Source organism: Camellia sinensis, chromosome 2 (assembly GCF_055761805.1).
Source record: "Camellia sinensis isolate YWXY chromosome 2, ASM5576180v1, whole genome shotgun sequence".
Classification (NCBI taxonomy): Eukaryota; Viridiplantae; Streptophyta; class Magnoliopsida; order Ericales; family Theaceae; genus Camellia; species Camellia sinensis.
Window position 1 is genome coordinate 87,597,501 of NC_138962.1, and position 11,446 is coordinate 87,608,946.

An 11,446-nucleotide genomic window follows, 5' to 3' on the forward strand; every position below is an offset into this window, starting at 1 on the left:
TATGATTGTTATTTCAGTTATGACAAAAAATGTCATTAGTTATGAATCTAGTAGTGCTTGATTATAACTTATTGTGGTGTTGGTACTAAATTGCATATGATACATATTTTTTTAGTAAATGAATATTGTAAGACCCGCTTACATATACATATATATATATATATATATATATATCAAAGATTCAAAATCATCACTCTCATTGTATTTTACAGGGTGTCATTTGTTAATATTGTCAATTTTGGTTGTTTACAAAAAAACACTAAACAAGTTTTTTTTTTCTTTTCCAAATACAAATAAAAACAAAAAACTTATTTGGTGTATAAAAATATTTTGAAAAAAATAAAAATAGATAAACATGTTTGATGAGTTATCAGAAGTGGTGGTCAATGGTTAAGGGTGGACTAATGTGTGGTAACCAACCACTGACAATGGGGAGTAGCCAGAGATGGCTAGGTCACGATAGTGACTAGTCGATCAGCAAAGAGTCACTAGAAGGTGGCCGGAGCTCACGGCTAGTGGGTAGCAGCCGAAGGTGAAAGGAAGAAAGCAGAGAGAGAACCTTGTTTTGAAAATAAGTGAAAGGACTTTTTTTTGTTTTAAAAAATATAGAAAACTTTACAATCAATATTATTTTTATTTGAAAATAAAAACAATATACCAAACAAGTGTTCCATTCCAATTTCCAAAAATAAAAAATAAAAATAGAAAAAAAAAATAAAGAAACGGAAGCGTTAGGGATCGTTTGTTACTAGTTGTCAGTTGGTTGTTTGCTAATGAAGTTCTCTTTTCATCTCTTCAGCCACATGGTTAAAATTTCTACTACTCTAAACTTGAAATTGTTTATTTGCATCAGTTTGGTTTGCCCAAATCTACTAGTTTTTAAGTTTTATAATTTAGTTTATTACTATTATTATTATTTTTTTTTTCTGATCTTCTCTGCTTTCCAATGGTGCTGTCCATGTTTCTAGATTGCTAAGAGTATGCATGAAGAAGTAAACATACTGACCAGTTCACTTGGTTAGCAAAAAGAGAAGTGCCTCAGTCTTCTTGTATGCTTGGCATGGTCTTCATTAAGGACATGGCGAATGTGTTTAGCTTTGTAATTTCGTATATTTGTAATCAGCAACTTTAATTGGCTTATGGATAAATATGCAAACAGTTTAGACAGAACATCTAGTGTTCAATAGCATATTTAATTGGTTGTCTTTGTGTATGCTTTATCTACTTCAACCTTGATAAGAGCTTAACTGTGTGTCATCCACATTACTTCTGCATGTCAATTGTCAATATATTACAGTTTTTTTTTTGACTGAACAAAGTCAAATTCAGAGACCTAGGATGATCCTGAATTTTGCTTTTGTTTTGTGGATTCTGGTCCTGTACAGCTGCAATTTTGGAGTTAATTGTTTGTGGGCTTTCAAAGATTTTTAATTTGTCTGTACTCATCTTTGCTGGTATGCTACGAGGTAGTGGGTTCGATGTCTGAGTTTTAATTGTGTTTTTGGTCACTGCTAAGGGCGGGGTTGATTTTGAATGGGCAGCAAAAGAATCTGAAGGTGCATCAGGTAGGTTATTGTGTAATTTGGAACATTGAGGTAACTAGAAATTTTATTATGTTAAAAGGGATTTGAATCAAAATTTTCATTGCTTAATTGTCAATGTATGTGGCCCTAATGACGATGTAAGAATCTACACTTTTAGCGACCACTTTCCACAACCAATATAAAAGTTGGTAGCTAAAAGTTACCTTTTGGCGACCAAATATTAATTAGTCGCGAATGATCATTATTTTTGACGATCAAATATGAGTTGGTCACAGAAGGTCATATTTTGGCGACCAAAAAATGAGTTGGTCGCAGAAAATGGTATGGTTTTGGCGACCAACTACAAATTTGATCGCGGAAGGTCACATTTTTGCGACCAAAAATAAGTTGGTCACAGAAGATCAAAAATAAGTTGGTTGTGGAATTGGCGACCAAAATTTTGGTCGCCAAAAAAATTATTTTTAGCGACAACAAATATTTTAGTCGCCGTATATTGAGTTTCGGCTACTAAAACTATTTAGTCGCCGAATGGAAAATAAAAAATTATTTTTTATCTTTTGGCGACCAAAATTTTGGGCACAAAAAAACTTATTTTTAGCGACTAAAAATATTTTAGTTGCCGTATATTAAGTTTCGGCTACTAAAACTATTTAGGCCTCGTTTGGGAACCCTCACTTTTAGCCAAAAAACAAAAAAGTTACTAAAATTAGCTAAAAAGCCAATAACCCGTACCAAAAAGTTAAAGACTCTCTTTTCTCTCTACTTATGAACATTTGTGTTAATACAGAGCCTAGAAAGCTTGAGAAAATTGCATAATAGTAGATGAAGATTCAATTTTTTATTTTATTTTTTTGTTTGTTGATTGACTTTGTACTCTCTTTTTTCCCCAGAATTTTTATTGCTTTTGGTGATGGAGCACGGGTCGTTCCAGGACCAAACAGCATCGACATTATCTTTGGCTGATGAGGATCATACACTAGCAAATTCAGTCAGATTCACTCTCAATCAAGAGTCAGTCAGTTCTCTTCTAATTCTTTCATGTTATAAATTGCGTATGTTGTTTCCAAAATCATTTTTTCACACCATGTTAGCTCTGATTTTTGTGATTGCCCTAGTTTATATGCTCTGTTTCAAAAACAGTTTTTTGTATTTGAACTGTTGTATTTGATCTTCATGTTCTAATCAGATGCTTTTCAAGCTCAGTTTCATTGTGTGCCTCCTATATGGATAGTTTAAAGGGCCTTTCATAGCTCTTATTTCTTCAGTAACAATTTCATTTTTTTTTTTTTCCTACTTAGTTTGACAGGATGAAACCATAACCATCTTATTTCTTTGACTGTCCTTTAGATCTTCTGCTCACTTTGAGCTTAACAATATCAATGTTGATCCTGATTATTATTGTACATCTCATAATCTGATCAAACTTGATTACTTTTGTATTGCGGATTCAAAGTTATTGTGATAATTTATTAATGTAAACTTAGAATATTTGAATCTGAAGTTATTACAATAATCTAGTTTTTTTGTTTGTGATTGACTCTGTGTGATTTATTTAGCAACAAAATTATTCTACTGCTGAACATCTCACAATCTTGTCAAGTTCGATTACTTCTATATTGACAGATTCAAAGATATTACAGTAATTTGTTGATGTAAACGTAGTATAAATGAAGTTATTACGATAATTGTGTTTTTTTTTTTTTTTTTTTTTTTTGTGATTGATTCTATGTGGTTTATTTGGTAACAAAATTATTGTACCCTGTACATCTCACAACCTGATCGAGCTTAATTAAGATTCAAAGTTATTATGGTAATCTAGCTTTTTTGTCTGTGATTGATTTTGTGTGATTTATTTGGCAACAAAATTATCCTACGACTATACATCTCACATTATGATCGGGCTTGATTACTTTGGTATTGCAGATTCAAAGTTGTTATGATAATATGTTGTTATGATAATATGTTGATGTAAACTTGGTATTTGAAATTATTATAGTGATTTAGTTTTCTTGTTTGTGATTAATTCTATGCAATTTATTTGACAACAAAACTATCCTAGTATTGTACATCTCACAACCTAATCGAGCTTGATTACTTATATGTATCACAAATTCAAAGTTAATATTGTAATCTATTGATGTAAACTTAGTATATCTGAAGTTATTACATTAATCTAGATTTTTCGTTTGTGATTGATTTTGTGTGATTTATTTGGCAACAAAATTATCCTACCATAAAGTAGTGATTACTTGTTTATTTTAGAATTGATTTCAAAGTAAATTTTAAACTTCTTAGTAGTTTTCCTTTTGTTTTTCAATGATAAGCTTGCATTGTTATTAATGTCATGGTAACAATTATTCTTCTAAGAGTAGAAATATCAAGTAAGTCTGCAGTACCACGTGGCAGCAAGTCTGGAATGTCATATGACCGTATGCCTTTCTAGCCCATCTAACAGTATTTTGTGATTTGTCTACTATATCTTTTATTTTTTGGACCCTACTATTGGGTGGACACAAAATCAACAAGTATTCTTGGAAGATAGAATAATTACTCGTGATAGAGAGTGTTTTTGTTTTACCAATTAATATTGGTAGAGGGACCTCTTAGCAAAACTAATTAGTGCATATGTTTCTTATTAACCTTAGAAAACTGTGTTCCTTGGTCATATAGAAAGAAACCATAATCACCATACCATCACATAGGAAGACCCTACCTTGAGAGACAAAGGAGAGGCTATGGAGGGCTCAGTCACACATCAAGATTCACTTTCTAGGAAAGCCCTAAGCTCATGTATTTATGTTTCATGCATGAAATCATGAATAGGGTTAACCTAGGGTTATTGTTTTCTTTCATTGATGAACAATTGGTAATTGTTGACTTACTAGTTTCTCTAGTTCATAAACCTTGTGTTTCATAGATAATGAGAATTACCTGACCTAAAACTAATGGCGGTAAATTAATATTGACACAAACTATTTTTTACGAGGGAAATCTTTAACATTTTTGAGATTCACACTCTACAATATGGGGAAAAAAAGAAGCCAAAATAAGTGACTTCATCAAGGTATAAGGGCTCCAAGAACAGCCCGTGGACTCTTTAACATTTTTGGTGCGTGTGTTTGTGTCTGAACCCTAGTGGATTATGGGTGAATGCTGTAGAACCCATCAAACTTCTATTAAGCGAAGAAAGTTTGTTCTTTCCGGCTTTTCCTGTGTTGTGGAAAGCATTTTATGTTTAGTGAGTCAGATGTTTGTTTTTACCTAACTTTTTTGTGTTTTATGGGCAATTGATCCACATTTTGTTGGGTATTTTTTGTACCTGGCTTGTCTTTGATCCAAAACCGGTTATGTTATTGTTTGAATGCAATCTAGTTCACTTACTTGGGAAAAAATATTCTTCTACTGGTGATGTCATATCTGCAAATTGTCTTCACTTTTGGACTGCCTATCAGTCACTTCAATGAACATATAATGTTAGACTAACCTTTGCAATTCATGTAGGCTTTGCAAGCAACATGAAATTAATACTTTTGAGAACATTTGAAGTGGAACTTTGCTTAGATTAAGGGTAAAATTGAATTTGCTTTGAGGATATAGAACAGTTTCTATGAGGTTTGATTGTTTTTTGTTGTTAATTATTATTAATACTCCTATTTGTGGTAATTACTTCTTCTTGCTGCATGTAGTAAAATGTGTTTTTCATTAGTGGATTGGCAGTTTGACACGTCAAAGATTTTGAATTATGAATATTACGAATATTTCATGAGTTTGAATTTTCATATGCTTTCTCTGTAAATATGTAAGGAATTTGTGGACTGATTTAGTAAGTAATACAAGTAGAAATGAAGGTAAAATTCTCTTTCTTATTCTTCTTTTATTAATTGCATGACATTGTATTCATGTCAATGTTTGAGTCAAATATTGTTTGCATCTTTTGTTGAAGGAGATTTGTAAAAGTTTTCTTAGCCATGTGTTGGTATGAATATGATCACCACTAGTGAGAATATAGTTACAGCATAAGTGGCCTTGGCAAAAGGGACTAAAGGTAAGTGCCTTCTATGTTACAAAAGCAACAAATGGAGACCACTGACCACAAAAGGAAGTCTCCATTTCCCCCACCTCTTTTCTCTATGTATCTGTCTCTCTCATAATGTAATAGAGCTGTGGAAAATTAATGATCACTTGTGAACATTTGATGAGAGTATTTCTATATATGTTTGTTTAAAGGGTGAAAAATATTTCAAGTCTTTTTTTCCCCCCAAAGGGCCTAATTGGTATCATTTTCATTCTTCAAGTTTTTGGAAACAAAAAAATAGTAGTGTTCGAAAACAATTAGGAAAACAGTTTCCCAAAATTGGAAAAGAACTTGGTGGTTGTTTCCTAAGGAGTGGGTTGATTTCAGAAAGCAGTTGTCAGAAACAATTTGCCAAACAAATTGTGTGTTTTCGAAAAATGAAGACAAAAAATGAAAAATATACCAGTGATGCCCCTATGTGTCTTTATTGTATTTATTGTTTGTTTGAAATTTGCATTTTTCTACTTTTCAGAAAGGAGACAGGCAGAAGCTGCTCGTATCAGGGAGAAGTATCCAGATAGAATTCTGGTATAAAAATTGCCTTTGTTCTCTTGGAAGTTTGTCTTTCTATAGGATGTTATGCATATAAATGTTCACTGAATTTTTTTATTTGTTTTTTCATACATAGGTTATTGTGGAGAAAGCTTAAAGGAGTGACATCCCTGACATTGACAAGAAGAAGTTAGTATAGTACTGCAATAATCATCCTCCATATGTTTAATTTGGATATTAGGAAGATTACTCATTATACACTTTTTTTATGCATTACTCTCTCTCCTCTGCTGAATTATTTCTGGATCTGCAAGGCTGCAAGATATGTGATTGTCTCACCTTGCAAGAAACATTTGAAATCATTTAAAGTAATAGAAGAATAAATATTGGTAAAGGATAAATGCAATGCAAAAAAAAAGCCTCTGGCTTCCACCTATGCAAGCAGGAGATTGGAGTCCACGAGCTGTTTTTGGAGCCCTTATATCACCATTTTTGAAGTAAAGGCTAATTTTTTAATTGGATTCTCTTTTTGGGTTGTTGATTATACTCCATTTGGTTTCCTAGAAAATCTAGTAAAGAGAAGGAAAATTTTGAATTTATTAGGTTTCGCATTACTTGAATTGGGAATGTAAAACGTTTTACTCAACTTAGCGTAGTACAAGTAGATAGCATTAGTTAATTGAATTCTTAATTTTGTTGTTTGTTTGGATTATGGGAAAATCGAAGCATTAGTTACTATCCTCTCTCTATGTACTTCTTGGGTTTTTTATTATACACCATTTGGTTGTTGATTATACTCCATTAATTACTCCTTTTATCAGTAGCCCATCTACACCAATACCAACCCAAACCAAGCATAGCAAGACAGACACCACGATAGTTTAGCACTCCACACTACAGCAGTTATAGGAAAAACTAAAAAACTACACTTTTCTGGTTAATTAGCACTCCACACTACAGTTTAGCACCCCACACTTTTCTGCTTGTTGAGAAGTCCATTGCATATTATTTTGAACTGTTGTTTAATTTAATTATTTTTGACTTGTTCTTCTTTGAATTACATTTAAGTCCGTTCAAAAAACTAAACAACGAAATACCAAAGTGGTAATGCTATAGACATAAGAATGCTGTTGTTTTATTTATAATTTGATAATGATAGTCATTTAATTTGCTAATGTGACCTTAACTTTTCATGGACATTTTTCATTATTTGTCCAATTTTACCTGACATTATTTCTCTTTTTCTTTGGTACAGATGGATGAAGTCGTGCACAAAGCTAAATTGTACAGGATAAATTGGCACTTTTTGTATTTTTGGAAGGATTATATATTTTTGTATAGATGTATATGGAAAATATTATGGTAGACTAGTAGTTATATTTTTGAATACACTAGTAGTTATATTTTTGGATGGGTGTGTATGGAAAATATTTGGTAGACTACTAGTCATATTTTTAGGTTGATGCACATGGATAAAAATTTAAAACATAATAATAAGTACTTATTATGTTTTAAATTTTTATGCTAGATGAAATATGTAGTTTGGAATTATTTGTGGATGAAAACTTATAATAGTTGCTGACTTTAATTAAACAGGTTCAAAAATGGTTGATATATGTATTTTGTTGAATGTTCATGATTCAATTTATTTGTTGGTTTGAATGATTTTTGCAAATTACAGATTATATTGAATAATTTGTATGGATTATTATAAATTACAGGTTTATTTTGTTGGATGTTGGCGACCAAATTCTGGTTTTGTTTTTCTAGTTTTGCCGATCAATTGATTAGTTGGGAAAGATCAGTTATACTTTTGCTGACTAAATAAAGTAGTCGGTGTATCACTAAGCACATTTGGTGACTAAATAATTAGTCGTTAAAATTATTAATTTTGGCAACCAAAGGATTTGGTCGCGAATAGGTCTATTGCCGACTAAAGTTTTAGTTGTGCAAATATTTCTTTTGGCGACCAAACAATTTGGTTGTGAAATGTGACAATTGGCGACTAATTATTTTGGTCGTGGAATGTGACAATTGGCGACAAAACTTTTTGGTCGTGGAATGTGACAATTGGTGACTAAGATATTTTGTCAGGAAAATATCACTTTTCGCGACTAAAGTGTTTTAACGACAAAATGGATTAGTCGTTGTAATGACATATTTAGCGACCAAAACTTTAGTCGGCAAATTAAACTTTTCCTGACCAGCTAAAATTTTGGTCGCGAATTACTTTTACCGACCCTCAATTGGCGACCAAAGTAGCGACCAAAAAATTTGGTCGCGGATAACTTTTGTCGACTAAAAATGGACTTTTAGCGATCAATTTTTTGATCAGCAAAAGTGTTATTTCTTGTAGTGATGGAGACAGATTGGTAACTGGAACGATCTCTTGGAATTAAGGAAAATTTTCGAACTTCCTTGGTGCTCGGGGTATGGTTATTTTGAACCTATACATACAAATATATAATGACGATGGATATAGATCTCCACTACAGATGTTGAATCACCACTACACCAATGACCTTGAAATCCACAAATGATGACTCTACACACTTTGCCCATTATTTCGCCATTCTTTTAGCAAGCTTTTCCCTCAAATCACGGAGCCCTTTCTTTAGGCTTGTCTCCCACATGCAAAAGCACCCACAAAGTTTGTCACTTTGGACTTAAAAAATGAATCAAAATTGTAACCTACTCTCATTGACAATTTTGCCACCAACTTCTTTTGAGCCACCGAATATGGCATCTTTTTGAAACTTACAACATTTACCAAACAATACAAACTAAAATAATTATAAAAACAAATCAATCACAATAAAATAAATTAAACACAATTGATTTAGAAAATTAGGAGTAAGATAAGACGAAATAAAATAATAAAATCAAAACTGAAATCAATTAGTAAGAATAAGTTTTGTCAAAAGAAGTATTGCCAAAACATAAATCATTAATTTCAGTTGCTATTTATCCATGTTAAAAGTTGGCAAGGATCTCAAGAAGATGCAGTGAAAGTTCGTGTGTGTATGGAAAAAGATTTCTACTAGAAAGGAATTTTGGGGGCCAGAGGCATCGGAACAAAAAAAATTTTGCCTGTCAAAATGGTGGGTGGAAATTTGGGAAAGAAAATACTTTTGTTTACACACATACACAAAATACTTTCAATATTAACATAATTGATGATACACATGGAGATTTGGGAAAGAAAATACTTTCGTTAAGGCTCGTGGATAAGCTCAAGCTCAAGTCAAGCCTAAGCCGACTCGGGTTGAATTCGGTTGGTTAAATTTTTATTAAGTTTGATCCTAAACTCAAACTCATTAAAATCTTAATAAATAAGTCTGTAACGCCCTAAAAATTAACCCATTATATATATATCGTTGACATGCATTAATTAAAGAAAACACTTTTATAATTCATTATAATATTCATCAAAGTCTTCCTAAACAAAAGCATTACATGTAACATCAAATTAAATGCCCTAACGACTTACATCTTTCCAAGCCAACACTTGGACACGAAAGTATGAATTCTAACTCAAATATAAATAAAGCCCTAGGCTTGAGTGTTTACATGTACTAACAATGAAAAACAAATAACTAGAAATAGTCTTCAAAATCCAAGTCCTTCCATGCTAAGTCCTTGGAGGTAGCTTATCACCTGAACCTGAAAATGATGTTCCCATAAAGGGTGAGCCACAGCCCAGTAGAAATATACTAAACCACATATAAGCAATGAATAAAGCAATAGCATTCAACAGATGGTTAACCAAGATAATCAAGTACTTCATTATACAGTTTCATGACATTAATGTCTAAGACACGTTTTACTTTCCAACATTATCAATATGACTCAGAACCTGGCCAAACTTACAACAGTGAACTATATATACCAAATTCACATTCTTCCAATGTCAACAAACAAATGAGTCTCAAGCTCAAATCAAAACACTTCATACTTCCAGTTTGATACACATTTTAGTGTTGTATCAATAAATCACTTCAATATAAATAAGCACACATAAAAGTGGTGCTAATGGAGTCCATCCCCTATCTCCTCCCAAACAAAATCCGGTTTAGAGGTCCATCCCCTATCTTCCCCTAAACCGTGGAGTACATCCCCTATCTCCTCCCACACAAATCAATGTATGCAAATGCAATGCTCAATCAACACACGTATTTTCTGTATCAATGCAATAGTCAAAATTAATGACTTAACCAATGTGATTAGTTTCAGTTATTCCTAATCCACATGCAATGTCTACAACAATCACGACTATCCTCCACCGATAGCCCAAAACAGTTATTTCTAGACTGGAAATAAATATATCAACAATTCAATGGGCGAGTGATTTACATTATCCAACTACACCATTTAATCAATAAATTTCCCAATTTCATGAATTTAACCAAATTCCCCAATTCCCTTAAATTAATTATACAAATTAATTAATTTAAACAACTAGGGTTTTTCCCAAAATTATCAAAGTAACCCCAACTTATCAAAATACCAAAACTTAGAACAAAACTTATAAAATGGAGTAGGAAATCCCTACCTCGAAGAAAATAACCCAAATGGAGAAGACAGAGATGAATACCCAAATACCAATGTGCTCCAAATTGCCAAATGTTCAGATTAAATGAAAGCCCTCGACTCCCTCTATCTTTTTAATAAAGCAACTAGGGTAGAAACACACTCTAAATAGATCAAACCTAAGAGAGAAGGTGAGTAGGGAGAGAGAGAAGTCGGACCTAGGGTTTGGAATAAAAAAGAAGATGAAAAAGACTGATCAAAACCCGCTGTGTAACGCCCTCAAAATAATAACATTAAACCCATCAATAAGAGATTCATTAACATATGAAATAACCACATTCTTCCATATATCAGAGTTTCATTACATAAGTATTACATGTTAACAACAAAAGCAAAATGCCCTACAGGCTTACAGCTTTCCAAGTTAACACTTGGTTACATCAAAAGAGTACTAACTCATACACATTAAGCCCTTGGCTTGAATTTACATGTAATACATCAAAAGTGAAACAACAAAAAGTATGTCAGCCTCTAGCCTCCCAAGCTATGTCCTTGGAGGTGGCATGCTACCAGTACCTGAAAATGATATTCCCATATAGGGTGAGCCACAGCCCAGTAGAAATACACTAAACCAACTATGAACAATGACTAAAAGATTAGCAATTGATAGATGGCCAACACTGATACATTCACATAAATCACATATTTATGTCATACGACTTATGAGTCCAAGTTACTTTTCATTCTCCCTTTTTCAAGAGATAGGCATGTTAGCTCTAACATTATTTCAACAACTATGTATAAA

The 11,446-nt window shown here is 32.5% G+C and overlaps 1 long non-coding RNA gene across 1 annotated transcript; it reads left to right on the top strand.

Annotated features, from left to right (window-relative positions):
- Positions 1-3,768: 3,768 nt before the first annotated feature.
- Positions 3,769-7,659, top strand: LOC145819617 (uncharacterized). Its single transcript, XR_014360376.1, has 3 exons — positions 3,769-6,147; positions 6,248-6,300; positions 7,367-7,659. It is a non-coding gene; the product is annotated as an uncharacterized LOC145819617 (long non-coding RNA).
- The last annotated feature ends 3,787 nt before the right edge of the window (positions 7,660-11,446 follow it).